A 13,438-nucleotide genomic window follows, 5' to 3' on the forward strand; every position below is an offset into this window, starting at 1 on the left:
TGTCAACACTGCTGGAGTTGCCTTTGACTCCCATACTCCCAAACTTAATACTGTCAGACTTTGTTAGTTTCGCAAACTAAAGAATATAAAACAGTATCTTGTTATCTTAATTTACATCTCAATGACTACTCAGGAGGTGGAGAATCTTTTCACGTGTTTATAGGATTTCTATGGGATTGTCATATATTATAGAAACTGTTGTTTCAATTATATGTTATAAGTATCTTCTCTTTTTTGTCTTCCATACTTTTTCTGTACTTCTGGTGTACAGAAGTCTTAATTTTTATTTTGAGATCAATTTTTAAAGAGAATGCTTTAAAATGTTTAGCATTAGGAATTAAATTTGCTCTAGGTTTTTCACAGGTACTTTTATATTGTCAAGGACTCTCATTTCTTGGGGTAACATTTTTGTGGTCCTGAATGGATGTGATCAAATACATTTGCTGCATCTACTGATATGAGTATGTGGCTCTTGTAGGTATAAGTCACCACGTTAAAAATTTTGTTATTTAAACTTCTCTCACTTCCCAGTATAAAATCAGCTTGGTTGTGTGTGTGTGTGTGTGTGTGTGTTTGATTTCATGACTCAATTTGGTTTTGCTAATACATCATTTAAGAATTTTGCTTTAAAGTTGCTGAGTGAGATTGTTCCAATCTCCTGATCTCCTGCCATGCTCTGTTCTGACTGCTTTGGGATCAATATTATACAAGCCTCAGGGTACACACTGAAGAGCAAATCTTTTTCTATTTTCCGAAGAGTTTATATGAAAGTAGAATAGTATGGAAAAGTCTTATAAAACCATTTGTGCCAAGTGATCGTCTTGTGGAAAGTTTTAAAACTACTCCTGAAAGTCTCTTTTTAATAAATTAGAACTCTTTGGGCTTCCTATTTCTCCTCGAACCTGTTTTGAAAATTATATCAATAAATCAGAAAATAGACGAGTTATTAGAAAATCTAGGTTCATTCATAATATTCTCTTCTCCTTTTAGTCTCAGAATGTATCTTCCCTTCTTTCATAGAATGGAATGTTTCTGCCTTCTTTATGTCAGTTGCTACCATTTTCACCAGAAGATGGTCTGTTTTATTAGTTTTCTTGAAGAGCCAATTTTTGGTTTTGTCAATTCTGTATTGCATATTTTTTATTCTGCATTATCTCATTTTCTTAAAATGTTTGGATCAATTCTGTTGTATGGTTTCTAACTTGTTAAGAGATCTGTCCTATCATTTCTGTTGTAGTCATTTAAAGTCTAATGTTCTTTGAAATACTATCTTGCTGAACCTTGCAAGTGTTAAAATGTGTTTTGATTGTTGGTTAGAAACACTTTTTCATTTCAATTGTTTCTATCAATTTAGAGGGGTCTCAGGTTTTCCAAACAGAGGAATTTTTAATTTAACTTTTTGTTTTTATTACCTTATGTTTCTTTGTGATCTAAATCCTTTGAAAGTTTTGACTTTGAACTAATATGTGACAATTAAAAATTCCACATATGCTTGAGAAAAATGTGTGTTCTCTTTGTGACCTTCTGGGGAAACTCATTCTGATAAGATTTTTATCTTTACTACTCTTTTTGTCTTCTTGACCCATCAGTTAAGAAAATGAATTATGAATTTACCCCCATCTCTCTACAGTTCTATAAGGTTTTCCTAACCCCTCCCCTTTTAAAAAAATAAAATTGGCTATAGGCATGATGTCTCTACTGGACTTTGAAGGCAAGGGAATAACTGATCACTACCTTATGTCCCAGGGTGGCAGCTGCTGAATGAATAAATGAACGAATGAATGAACGAATGGATGAATGAATGTTCTAGGAAGACTGAGCAGATTTATTAATCCGACTTTCTATACAAAAACGAAATACCATAGTCACCAGAGATAATCCCAAAGACTGTACAGGAATGGATTATGCCCGACAAAGCTTTCTATTAGCTATCGCTTCACAATAGCCAAAGATCTTGTAACATTAGTGAGGGAACTTCCATCAATTCATGTTTCCTATCATCATGGGTTAGGGTTTCAGAGAAAGCAGTGGGAGTTCTAGAATTTGGAGTCATGCCTGTTAGTTAAGTGAAAGGCATTTCACACATTTGCTTTTATCAGTTTATTCATGCTGATAGGTGCTTTTAGAAGGAATTCACAGCTCATGAAAGGCTCTGAATGAAAAGATCCAGGGAACAAAGTCTTCTGTTTATCTATAGAATGTGCCTTAGGATGGATATCAGGAGCCCCACAAACTTCTCTGTGCTTAAATGCATAAATGGAGAAAGAGTAATCAAGATGACTTTTTAATGGAACTTGAGTCCATTAGATTAAATCAGTATTTGGGTCCATACATAGCTTCAAGGCACATTTTTAATACTTAGGTTCATTTTATAGGAAAAGCTAATTATTTAAATCAATTGAGATATGTTTAAAATTTTCAGATGTATTCAAGTTTGATCCAGTTGAAAACCCTTGTAATTCTGAACACGGCTCTTCACAAGTTTCAAATCAGTAACATAACTGCTTGAGAAATGAAAGCTTGACCCCACATTTATCATCCTTAGCATGTGTGCATGAATAATCTTTCAGAACATTCAATATACTGATGCTTTTTCAGAACTTTACATGTTCACTGTTCAGTAGTCACTACCCTATTGATTGGCTATTAGATTCACTTCTTTCAACACCTATGAGTCCCCAGAGCTGTTCATTCTTCTTGCCTGGAAGGAAAAGTTATTTTAAACAGTAACATAAGTTACTCGGAATAGGTATTAAACTCATGCAAATTCTTTGAATGAAGCAGGAAATAGTAAAATGGAGCCGAGAACTGTTTCTCTGATAGTCCTCTCACTCTGGAAAAATACCCACCAGAGTCTCTAGAATTTTTTTCTGAATTTTCATAATGTACTAAAAAATACAAAGGGATGACTGATGTTGAGTTTGTGGAAAATGCTGTTTATCATCTATTCTAATCATATTCCTTTAGGAAGACTGAAATTTTCCATGGAGTCTAAATTTCTTTTGATGGAACATATACCAGTTTGGCTGCTACTTTATGAGCTATGAGTTTCTTATCTGAGATGGTAACTAATTATAATAAATGACAGGTTCCTAATTTTAACATCTTTTTAAACCTCTTAAATTGTTGTCTAAAAAGCAGAATAGAGTTAAGAAAGCCACCTCATTAGAGAAATAGAAACTGTATATATTTTAGAGGCATGGCTTTATTCTTGGATAAGTAATAATCAGATATTTAAGAACTGAGGGGCACCTGGGTGGCTCAGTTGGTTAAGCGGCTGACTCGATTTTTAACTCAGGTTGTGATCTCAGGGTTGTGAGATTGAGCCCCACGTCGGGCTCCATACTGACTGTGGCACCTGCTTGAGATTGTCTCTCCCTCTGCCCCTCCCCTCCACACCCTCACACTCTCCCTGCTCCTGCATATACATTCTGTTTCTCAAAAACAAAAACAAAAACAAACCCCAAAACCAAATACCTAAAATATTTTAGTCAGAATATCCACTATATGTAATAGTTATTTAAAATATATCCTAAAGTATTGGGACACCTGGGTGGCTCAGTGGTTGAGCGTCTGCCTTCAGCTCAGGCCGTGGCCCTGGGGTCCTGGGATTGAGTCCCACATCAGGCTCCCTGCCTGTGTCTCTGCCTCTCTCTGTGTCTCTCATGAATAAATAAATAAGCAAAATCTTAAAAAAAAATATATATATATTCTAAAATACTGTAAAAAATAAAATAGTGTAGAATTATGAACACTTCCTAAAAAGTGTTAGGCAAATTTGAAGTTAATTCCACAATAAATCTACATAATACTAGGCTGATTATTTATATTCCTTTTTTTCCTTAGTAGCATCCATTGCTTTTTCATGTGTTCTTTTCCTTATCAAGCAAAAGGTTTTGAAAATTCTGGATATTCAAATTGATTATAAAATTTAACCAAAAATAAGCTTTATTTCACTTAACCTTTAATCTCATTAAAGATTATATTTTGTTTTATGGCGAGGATATATAGATACTTACAATCTAAACAAAAAAATCTACCTGAAGTGACAAAGAATCTATCAAGTTTTGATCTACAAACTTCTGTATGCTTTAAGTTTTCTTCCAGTTTCCATCTGTAGGAATAGTCCTCTTAATTACAATCCCTCCACTTACTTGAATTAAAACAATCACTGGGGGGGGGGTGTCCTGAGGGGTTCAATCAGTTAAGCATGGGCATTCAGCTCAGGTCATGATCTCAGGGTCTTGGGATAGAGCCCCAAGTCTGGCTCCTTGCTCCATGGGGAGCCTGCTTCTCCTTCTCCCTGTGCCTGCCCCCTCACTCATGTGCATGTTCTCTCTTTCTATCTCAAATAAAATCTTAAAAAAAACCCAAAACCTCAAGCTTTACATTTTTTTGTGAACTTGCACTTTAATTTATTATTGAGGTAGTAATTGACATATTAGTTTCAGGTGTACAACATGATATATTTTCATGATCATATATCATGACATGATTAACATAAACTTTGTTAACATCTATCACTCACTATACATAATTACAAAATTTCTTTCTTATGATGAGAACTGAATATTTCTTAATACATTTCAGATTGGGGTTAAAATTTTTTTCTACTTTAATATATATTTCCTTTAAGTAGCCTTCCATTTAAGTAGACCATAACTTGATACAGCTTTAACCATATTCTCATGTGGTAAAACTCTTCCACTTCATTTCTCATTTTTGTTAATATTGAGCTACTAAACCATCTCTAGAGATTCCTAGTGATCATTACTAATTGTCCCTTCATTTTGGATGTGCTGGAGGTAGATTAGGTTGGGTGACAAAGAACTGTAAGTGCCCTGAGGGCAAGGCCCATAACTCTCCTGATCAGAAAACGGACATAGGAGCACAGTGTCCAGCATACAGTAAGTACTCAAGGATGAATCAACACAACCATGAAGGTAATAGCCAGTAGTCCTTACCTGTTTCTGAATATATTTGACTTGTTAATGCTTGCTTTTTATACATAGATTATATATATATAGTGCTCACAAGTTTTATTACAGGATGGTAGTGATAGCAGCCCATTTTCATCTGCTGTTTCTGTCCCAGAAGAGATGGGGCTCATGGTCCAGCAGCAGAACTGATGAGGGCGGTGAGGTCTGGGACACGGGGGCAGGGATTTAGGGATACAAACTATGTATAGGGACTGGGAGTTACCACACCAAGACCCTCCTGGGCCAGGGTACTGGGCAAGGCAGGCAGCCTTCCCCCTCCCCCGGCCTTACTAATCTTCCATCCAGCAGTTCTTAGAGATGAACACATCACCAACCTCTTTCATGCTAGGTTGGGGATGAGCTGTTCCTGGATCAGGGGGCTCCAGGTGACAGGGTCAATGTGACCCACACACTGCAGGTGATCCTCAATGTCCTTGTGGTCCTAGGTAATGCCACTGGGCATGATGCATGGCTCCTGCATGAACTCAAAGCTGATCTTGCCACACAGGTGGTTAGAAATGTCTCACTTCTTTCTCTCTTATCCACCTGGGAGAAAAGGTCATTCAGGTCTACTAAGTACTTGTCATGATTGGCCTCGATGCAGGCCTGCTGGGTGCAGATGTAGCCATCATCCTTATCATCCTCAAGGTTCTGCTGGCATTCTAGCTTGCTCTCCCACTTGGCCACAATGAACGGATCGAGGTAGAAGGGCAGCTCATTCTCTTGGTGGATGCACCACTCCTTAATGCTGTTCCAACGCTGCTTCTTGGTAATGTGCAGAACACTAGGGATATCCTCCCCAAAGCTGAGCCACTCACTGCTCCTTGGCCAGACTGTAGGCTCCCTGTGGATTGGGGATGGTCTCATCATAGCTCTCCATCTCTAGCTGGCGTTATCCCAGGAACAAGTGTGACTTCACAGACTCTTCGTTCAGCTCCGAAACGGCTGGCCATCTGCCAGGGCCTGCTCGTGCTGCTGCATCTCCAGGTAGCACAGTGCCTGCTGGGTGTAGTATGCTGCCACCAGAGGCTTCCAGCTGAGGGTACAGCTGGAGCAGGCCACCATCTCTGGGTACTTGTGGTGCACCAAGAACTGGTTGCCCTCCTCTTGTGCTTCTGCATGCTCAAGCTCTTTTGGGAGCTTCTACTCTCCTCCTTACCCTTCATGGTGGTGCACAACACAGCCTAGGGGCAGCTCCCAGGCTCCACATTCAGCCTGCCCTGCATGCATGATCAGCTTGGCTAGGTCCACTGATCTGCCCCGTGTGTGTGTGGGTGTGTGTGTGATCTGCCTATATATATAAAATAAGTTTTTTAAAAATTTATTTATTCATGAGAGACACAGAGAGAGAGAGAGAGAGAGAGAGAGAGAGAGGCACAGACACAGGCAGAGGGAGAAGCAGGCTCCATGCAGGGAGCCGATGATGCAGGACTCCATCCCAGGTCTCCAGAATCATGCCCTGGGCCGAAGGCAGCGCTAAACCGCTGAGCCACGTGGGCTGCCCTATATATAATAAGTTTTAAACAAGAAAGCCAGAGTAAATAGACAAACAGAAGAGATTATATCTCAAGGAGGGACAAGAATTTTGATTCCTACTTCTAATAGGAAAATGAAGCCACAGATTAGATCAATGCCTTATTCAGGGTCAGTTGGGGCAGAGCAAGGAGCTGATGGGGGAGTAACTGATGGATAAATAGATTTGTCTGTCCTTCCTGTATTTTTCTCCCAGCGGCACACCTTCCATATGCCTTTCTCTTCATGACCCCCCTAAACCCATAAGGTAACAAGCCTCCTTTTGAGAACTTAGTTTCTGCTGTTGCCTTGAATTTTTACAGACCTCAAAGCCAACACTGCTTAAATGCAGATGTATCGAACGGGGTCTCTTAGGTATAGTGTCGGGGATGGCAGGGCCGCATAGAGGGTAGGTGATTCATGCATCCGGCAGGCTAGCCTCTGGACAGTCTGCCAGGCTCTTCGAGGGCTTCCAGTACCTCCGCCGCAGCATGGAGTTGGCCGAGCTGCTGGATCTGAAGGGCCAGCAGCATGAGACTCTTGGTGACTTGGTGATAACAAGAGTGGGTTGATAACCCTTTTTGAAACTGGTCTGCAGCTCTTTGGTTATGCAGCGAACTCTGGGATCTTAGCAAATCACTGAGAGAAATCCTGTGAGTAAAGAGGATGGATTTTCCTGTCAGTGAGTTCAAATGGGGCATTAGAGTCAAGTATAAATTACTGTTCTTTCGTTTCTTTCCTTTTTTAAAAAAAAAAAAAAACAGCTATTTTAAAAACAATATTTTTTAAAAAGATTTTATTCATTTATTCATGAGAGACACACACACACAGAGAGGCAGAGAAGCAGGCTCCCTGCAGAGGAGCCCAATGCGGGACTCCTGTTTCGTTTGTAGTGGGGGGATGAGTTATTGCTAATTTTATGTTCTTCATGTATTTTCTTACGCGGCACATCTCCTGCAAAAAGCCTTACTCTGTTTCTGTTTTAGGACCTCCATATCTGCTCTATTAATTGTTATGGTTCCTGAGTCACTAAAGCTTCTTTAGAATCAGACAAAGTCAGGATCTATTGGCATATTTACAAAACTATTCAAACTAAGTTTTCTCTCCCTAATGAAATATTTAGATTGTGATGGTGCTAAATGTATTCTCTTGCTTGGTGCAGACATGAAATATAGCATATTCTTAAAGGGCAGACCTTTGCTAAGTTGACCTTCTCCAAGAGAATCCGTTGATTTTGTTAAGTGGGGTGTGCTTGTTCCAAGTACCTATTTTTTAAATGAGATTTTTAAAGTTTATTTATAATCTCTACACCCACGGTGAGGCTCAAACTCACCACCCCAAGATCAAAAGTTGCATGTTGCATGAACTGAGCCAGCCAGGCACCCCTCCATGTAACTATTCTTTATATATATAAAGAAAAGCTTTATATAATTGGGCACTTTGGAAGACAACAAAAAAGCTCAGTTGACAATGGATCCATCCTCTGGGATGGGAATTGTGCAAGCTCTAGGATCTATGTCCTTAAGCCTAACCACATAGTCAGCTGAGTGCAGCTATAGTCCTATGGCGGAGCCCACCTGTCCTCCTTCGGGTTGCTGAGCCCTTGGTCTGTTGTGGTTCAGAACTAGCTCTCCCTTTTAGATGATCTTCTATTTGGGGTCTGCTCCATCATTCAAAACTGCCTACTCTTCTCACCATCAAGGCGTTTTGTGATTTCAAAAGTGTTCTCTCGGTTCATCAGAGTTCAATGATTTGTACAGTCATCATTAACTTTAAAGTAAATTGCTTGCCTCCAGGAGGCTCAGACTAATAATAATTCCTGCTCTGGGCACACTGTCCTCTGTCATTCCAGTGATAGGAGGGGTAGCAAAGGGGAGAGCGTAATCCAGGTTGAGTTCAACAATATGAGGATTCCTTCCTCAGAAAGAAATCGTCTACAGTAACACGTCCTGTATATCCTTGCAAAGTAACCCATCTGGCATTTACCCACTTTCTTTCCCTTTATTTATTCTTACCAGCATAATTTTCAACTTCCAGGGTTCTTTAGGACTAAAATGACAACATATCAAAAAATCAACTAGTTAGAAAACAGTAAAAGCAATAAATCAAATTGTGTATGGGGTTACCGTGAGAACATCGATTTACTGCTGTTTGTCCATGATGCTCTACAAGCAACAATGTAAGTCCACCCGATCAAGGTTTCCACACTTGGCAATTGTCACTCTTACCACTCTTTAAGACAAATAATACTCATTCTTTTTTCTCTTAGGCTTCTAACAGCTCTCATCTGACTGCTACATCAGTCAGAATGTCACAAACTCCCTTTGCAGATGTAATCATTTGCAACTACGCAACTACTTTTTCATGGACAAGTAATTAGGGACTTGATTCTAAGGAATAAAGTCCATGATGGTTTTCAACCCTAGGCACCATCTAACGTGGGCCAGAAAACAGTTGTTTATGTTCACTCCGATTTCCCTCCAGGACGAAAACGCCAGAACGAGGAAGAATGTTCTAATTTCATCACACCCAGGGAATAAAACTTCTAGCCGGGAGTGGTGGGAGAAAAAGAGTATGGTATGTAAGCCTAAAAGCTTCCTATGTACATGACCCCACGATTCAGTAGAACCAGAGAGCAGTTGCTCTGGGAAATTGCTTGACTTGTGGTTCCCATCCACCAGCTGGTCTCACTTAGGCTTTGTATAGGTGGCTTGGGATCTCGATCAGTAGGGATACTATTTGTTTGCAGCTTCAAATCTCTATTGTCTGAAGTGCTTAACAGTTTATAGGTTATTTCAACTGCTCTTCATTTTCTAGAAAAAGTTCTGTGGTTTTCCCTCATTGCTCATTGCCATATACATACACAGGATCATCCTTGTTGCCTAGATGATGTTTGTGTCCAGATGTAGAATGGATGCATTTAAATGTTTCAGGATTTATGTCTTAGAGGAAATCAGGTTATTTTCATTCTTTTCTTAACAGTATGTTCCACTGAAGACACTGAATACTGAACTCCTAAAGAATGGGCTTTTCTTCTTTGTAGTTGGATTGTGTTGCATTTTTTTTTTCCATAGATGTTTGTATGTTTGAATGTGTTCATTCAAAATCTTATCAAAATCTTTCTAAGAGCTACCAAATTAATCAACTTATAAATGTCTTTTTGCAATACATAAAGACAATCTCTAACTAATGGCTATATTTTGAAACTTCAGGGAAGTCCTTTAAAAAAGGTGTTCCTCTAGAAGTTATGTGCATGGTGGCCATGGTCATAAACCATGTCTCTAATTCTAAAGGTCCTTGGGATGTTCCTGAATTGTCTTAATAGTACCTTTGGGTAGCATCAGCTATAACAAGGCTTTTGAGGGAAGATCATTTGGGGTTCCAGTGTAAGGCCCCCAGAATGCCTCCATCCAAGCTGCACTCATGCCATGGGTTCAAGAGCCCCCGTTTCTCTTTCTTTCTCTAGGTGGGGACAGAGAAGGGATCTACAATCCAGAAATCACTTGTGCTAGTTTTAAAGGATATGCTTCAGCATGATGGGGTTGGGAGGTGGGGTGAGGCTCCCAAGAGGCCCTAGGACAAGGAAGAGGGAAGAGAAAGTCCTAACATGGGCATTTGTAAACTTGCAAAGCAAAGGGATTTAACTTCTTGGTTTTCTTGGTCAGCATTCTAACGACTCCATTTCCTCCCTCTCCTCCTTCTCTCCTCATGAGTGATCACAGTGCACTGATGTGTTGGGAGATAACTCTCCATGGGCTTCTTGGTCTGGGTGTCCTTTGAGCAAGGCGCTGACTGCCTGTTGTCATGGACTATCTTGTGAAGGGGGAACACCGAGATAGAGCCACATCTCCCTGCAGAGCAAAGGGTAGGCATGCTTACTGCCCAGTATGCTAATGTCTCCCCTGGAGTACTTACAACTTCGTGTGGGAGATTCTGGTTCCTTTCCTGTTAACCCAGCCCACTCATCAGGTGAACATCACCTGGCCCTCTTGACACCTCCTGTGGGTGCTAGGGCTTAGTGAACCAGCATCAGTGGTGATCCTCTGGCTACAGCAATTGCAAGTAAGTACCAGGCTGTCCTTCTCTGACTCAGGAATCCTGCGTCTTTTGCCAGTATCCATGAAATTGTCACAGACTATCTTTAAAAGTAGGGTGAAAGCTTAGACCTTTTGTAATTTTCAACCTGTTTCCTTGGGAGTTGTGTAGACTGAGATGGTCATGGATGAAGCACAGGGATATAGATGGGAAGGACACGGTTGGGGAGGGCTTCTCTCCTGGATGTCTTACAGCAGAACTTGCTCTGGGCTACTATGGAGGAACATGGGAAATGGGGACAGGGACAGAGAGCAGGGAGTAGGTTATAGGGTATGTCTGAGAAGGAGGATGGGAAGGACAAGTAGAAGACTAGGAAATCCAAAGTGGCTGCAGAAGGCATAGGATGGTTGGCCAACCTGACTCTAAATTGCCCATGTGGTTGATCCACTTGCTTAAGTCTCTTCTGGTAAGATCTTTTATTTCTAAAGGGTACTAATATACTCTTTACTAATAATCTTCAACTGCATATCATGTGTAGAAACCGAATAAGTGACACCATTTAGAGTAGGAGGAATATTTGGGAAATAATTGGAACATTTAAAAAAATATATTAGCTTTGGACTCTGTGGTGCCTTAATTGTAACATGCCTCATAGTTCTAAATATTTTTTTCCTTGAAACTGGTTGTAGGTGCCCAGGGTTAGAGCAAGTCTTAGGTCAAAGTTCACATTTAGATAACAACAAATTCATGGGAGCGTACTCTTATAGGTTTTCTCAAGTTCAGGAACATTACTTTTTTCCAAATATGACAATCTGTGTATTGTTCCCCTCGGCTCCATAAGCCAGGGAGAAGGATTTTCTTTTTGTTTATATCCAAGAAGGAAATTCTAAACTTCTCCTTTCTTCTTCCCTATATATAAATATATTTCTTGATTCTGATATTTGTGTAAAGAAAGCAAAGAGGCTGATTCGGAAGTAGGCATAATCCATGTATTTAAAAACATTCAGAATGTTTCCGTCTCTCCTTTAAACCAGAAAATGTCACAGTTTTATACCAGGTGCCTAAATCAAGAATAAAAGATGTGGACAAGTCCTAGGGTTATGGATGGCTAACATGAGCATAGCTTTGGTGCAAATAATGTGCTTCCCCCCCGCTCCCCCACTTCAGGTAGAGTGACCAGCTCCATTTACTCCTTTTCTTTACTTTGTTTTTAAATTCTCCCAAGTTTTGAGTTTTTACCTCCCTACCGGTCTTGGAGTGTGATGACAAATAGAAGCTCTGTTTAACTCTGTGGTTTTGTGTTCGGCCGGCAGTTCCTGAAGAATCCTGTCACCTCTGTCAGCATGGAATTTTTGTTTCCAATTATAATGATTCTCCAAATAATTTGAAAGAACAATAATTAGATCTGGGTTTATTTTTTACTTGCTGTGTGTGGTCTTCTCCTGTAGTCTTCTAATTTAATCAAGTTAAGTTATTTCTAAGCTCCTAATTTGTACTTTTTTTGTACTATAATGCTGACATTTTATTGACCTAATTTTGTAACTTTTGCCATCCCAAGCTTATCTTATTTTGGACTTTGTTTCTTTTTGTCCTGTCATTTTCTCTGCACAGCTGGTCCTGTCTCCAGACCACCCATCTGGTTTTAAGGTTTCAGATTTTCAGTTCCATAACACAGTCTAAGAAAGAAGGAATGAACATTTAATTGATAGGGCAGACAATATTAAGCTTGCCTCATTAATTAATCAATTCAAATATACTTCAGTGAACCTTTGGGTGACCTCCCATGTGCTCCCAGCCTCAGTTGATGTTTGATTATTTTACACCTGTCAGCAGGAGTCAGTACAGGAAGAATTTCTAGTCTATCGGCTGGTCGGGTCCAATTTGTGGAAAAATCTGTCTCAAGTCAGCGTGGCAGCAAAGCAATAGTGGGCACATAATAACCTATACATTTGGGTGTAGATGGAATTACCTGTGATCCTGCATGGATTGAAGGATGTCCATTTAGACTTTCAGGTCGTGCTATTCCAGAATCATGTACTGGGAGATATGGAAACATTAACGCATCATGTTCTGCATTTGTCCAGTAGGCCCTGTAATATCTGTTTTGCTTACTGGGAGGCTATCAACAAATTCAAATAAGGAATAATGTAAGCAAGGCTTCCAATTTGTAGATTCCAAAAAAAAAAAAAAAAAAAGCATGAAAACAGTATTAACAGCTTTGAGATTAAATGGTGAATTGGTATGGTGTGTGAATTTTAAAGTATAAAATTTAGTGGTTTCATAGCACGCTTATGAATATGAGTGATCATCGCCACAATCTCATTTTAATCTCATTTAATCTCACTACCGAAAAGAAACCCTTTATCCATTATCAGTTACTGTCCATTCCCTGGCCTCGATAGTTGGGAAGCTACTAATCTTATTTCAGTCTCTATGGATTTGCCTGTTTCAGGTATTTCACACAAATGGAATCCTACAACACGTGGTCTTTCAAGACTAGTTGCTTTCACTTAGCATAATGTTTTTAAGGTTCATTCACATGGAGTATTTTTATTGCTGTGTGGTATAAATTGTCATGGATAATATGCCACAAGTTGTTTATCTCTTCATCTACTACTGAAGGACATTTGGATTGCTTCTAGTTGTTTGCTATTACACTAGAACATTAATGGACATATCTTATATGGATGGACATGTCCATTTTTCTTAAGTATATGGGAATTAAATGGCTAGTTACACAGTGGTGTACACTTACCTATTTAACAAATTACCATCCTGTCCTATCCATGGATCTTATTCATACTTCAGGAGAGAAAATCATGCAGGGCCTTACACCAGGGGGCAGGACTCTTAAGGATCATCTTGGAATGCGGACACAGTCAAGATAGTCTCTTTTAAATATTTTGGATCCT

At 39.6% G+C, this 13,438-nt stretch overlaps 1 long non-coding RNA gene and 1 pseudogene across 5 annotated transcripts in view; one reads left to right on the top strand and one right to left on the bottom strand.

Annotated features, from left to right (window-relative positions):
* LOC140607856 (uncharacterized) overlaps positions 1-13,438 on the top strand; it is a 160,215-nt gene that overhangs the window by 56,103 nt on the left and 90,674 nt on the right. The window contains exon 1 of one of the 5 annotated variants that reach the window (XR_012009773.1): positions 10,181-10,553. The exons of the other annotated variants lie outside the window; for them this stretch is intronic. This is a non-coding gene — a long non-coding RNA (uncharacterized lncRNA). Of the gene's footprint in view, positions 1-10,180; positions 10,554-13,438 lie in introns of those variants that run through there. 5 annotated transcript variants of the gene reach the window in all.
* On the bottom strand, positions 5,270-6,083 carry LOC140608284 (E3 ubiquitin-protein ligase CHIP-like; annotated as a pseudogene).

The sequence above is a fragment of the Canis lupus genome, chromosome 17 (genome assembly GCF_048164855.1).
Source record: "Canis lupus baileyi chromosome 17, mCanLup2.hap1, whole genome shotgun sequence".
Taxonomy (NCBI): Eukaryota; Metazoa; Chordata; class Mammalia; order Carnivora; family Canidae; genus Canis; species Canis lupus.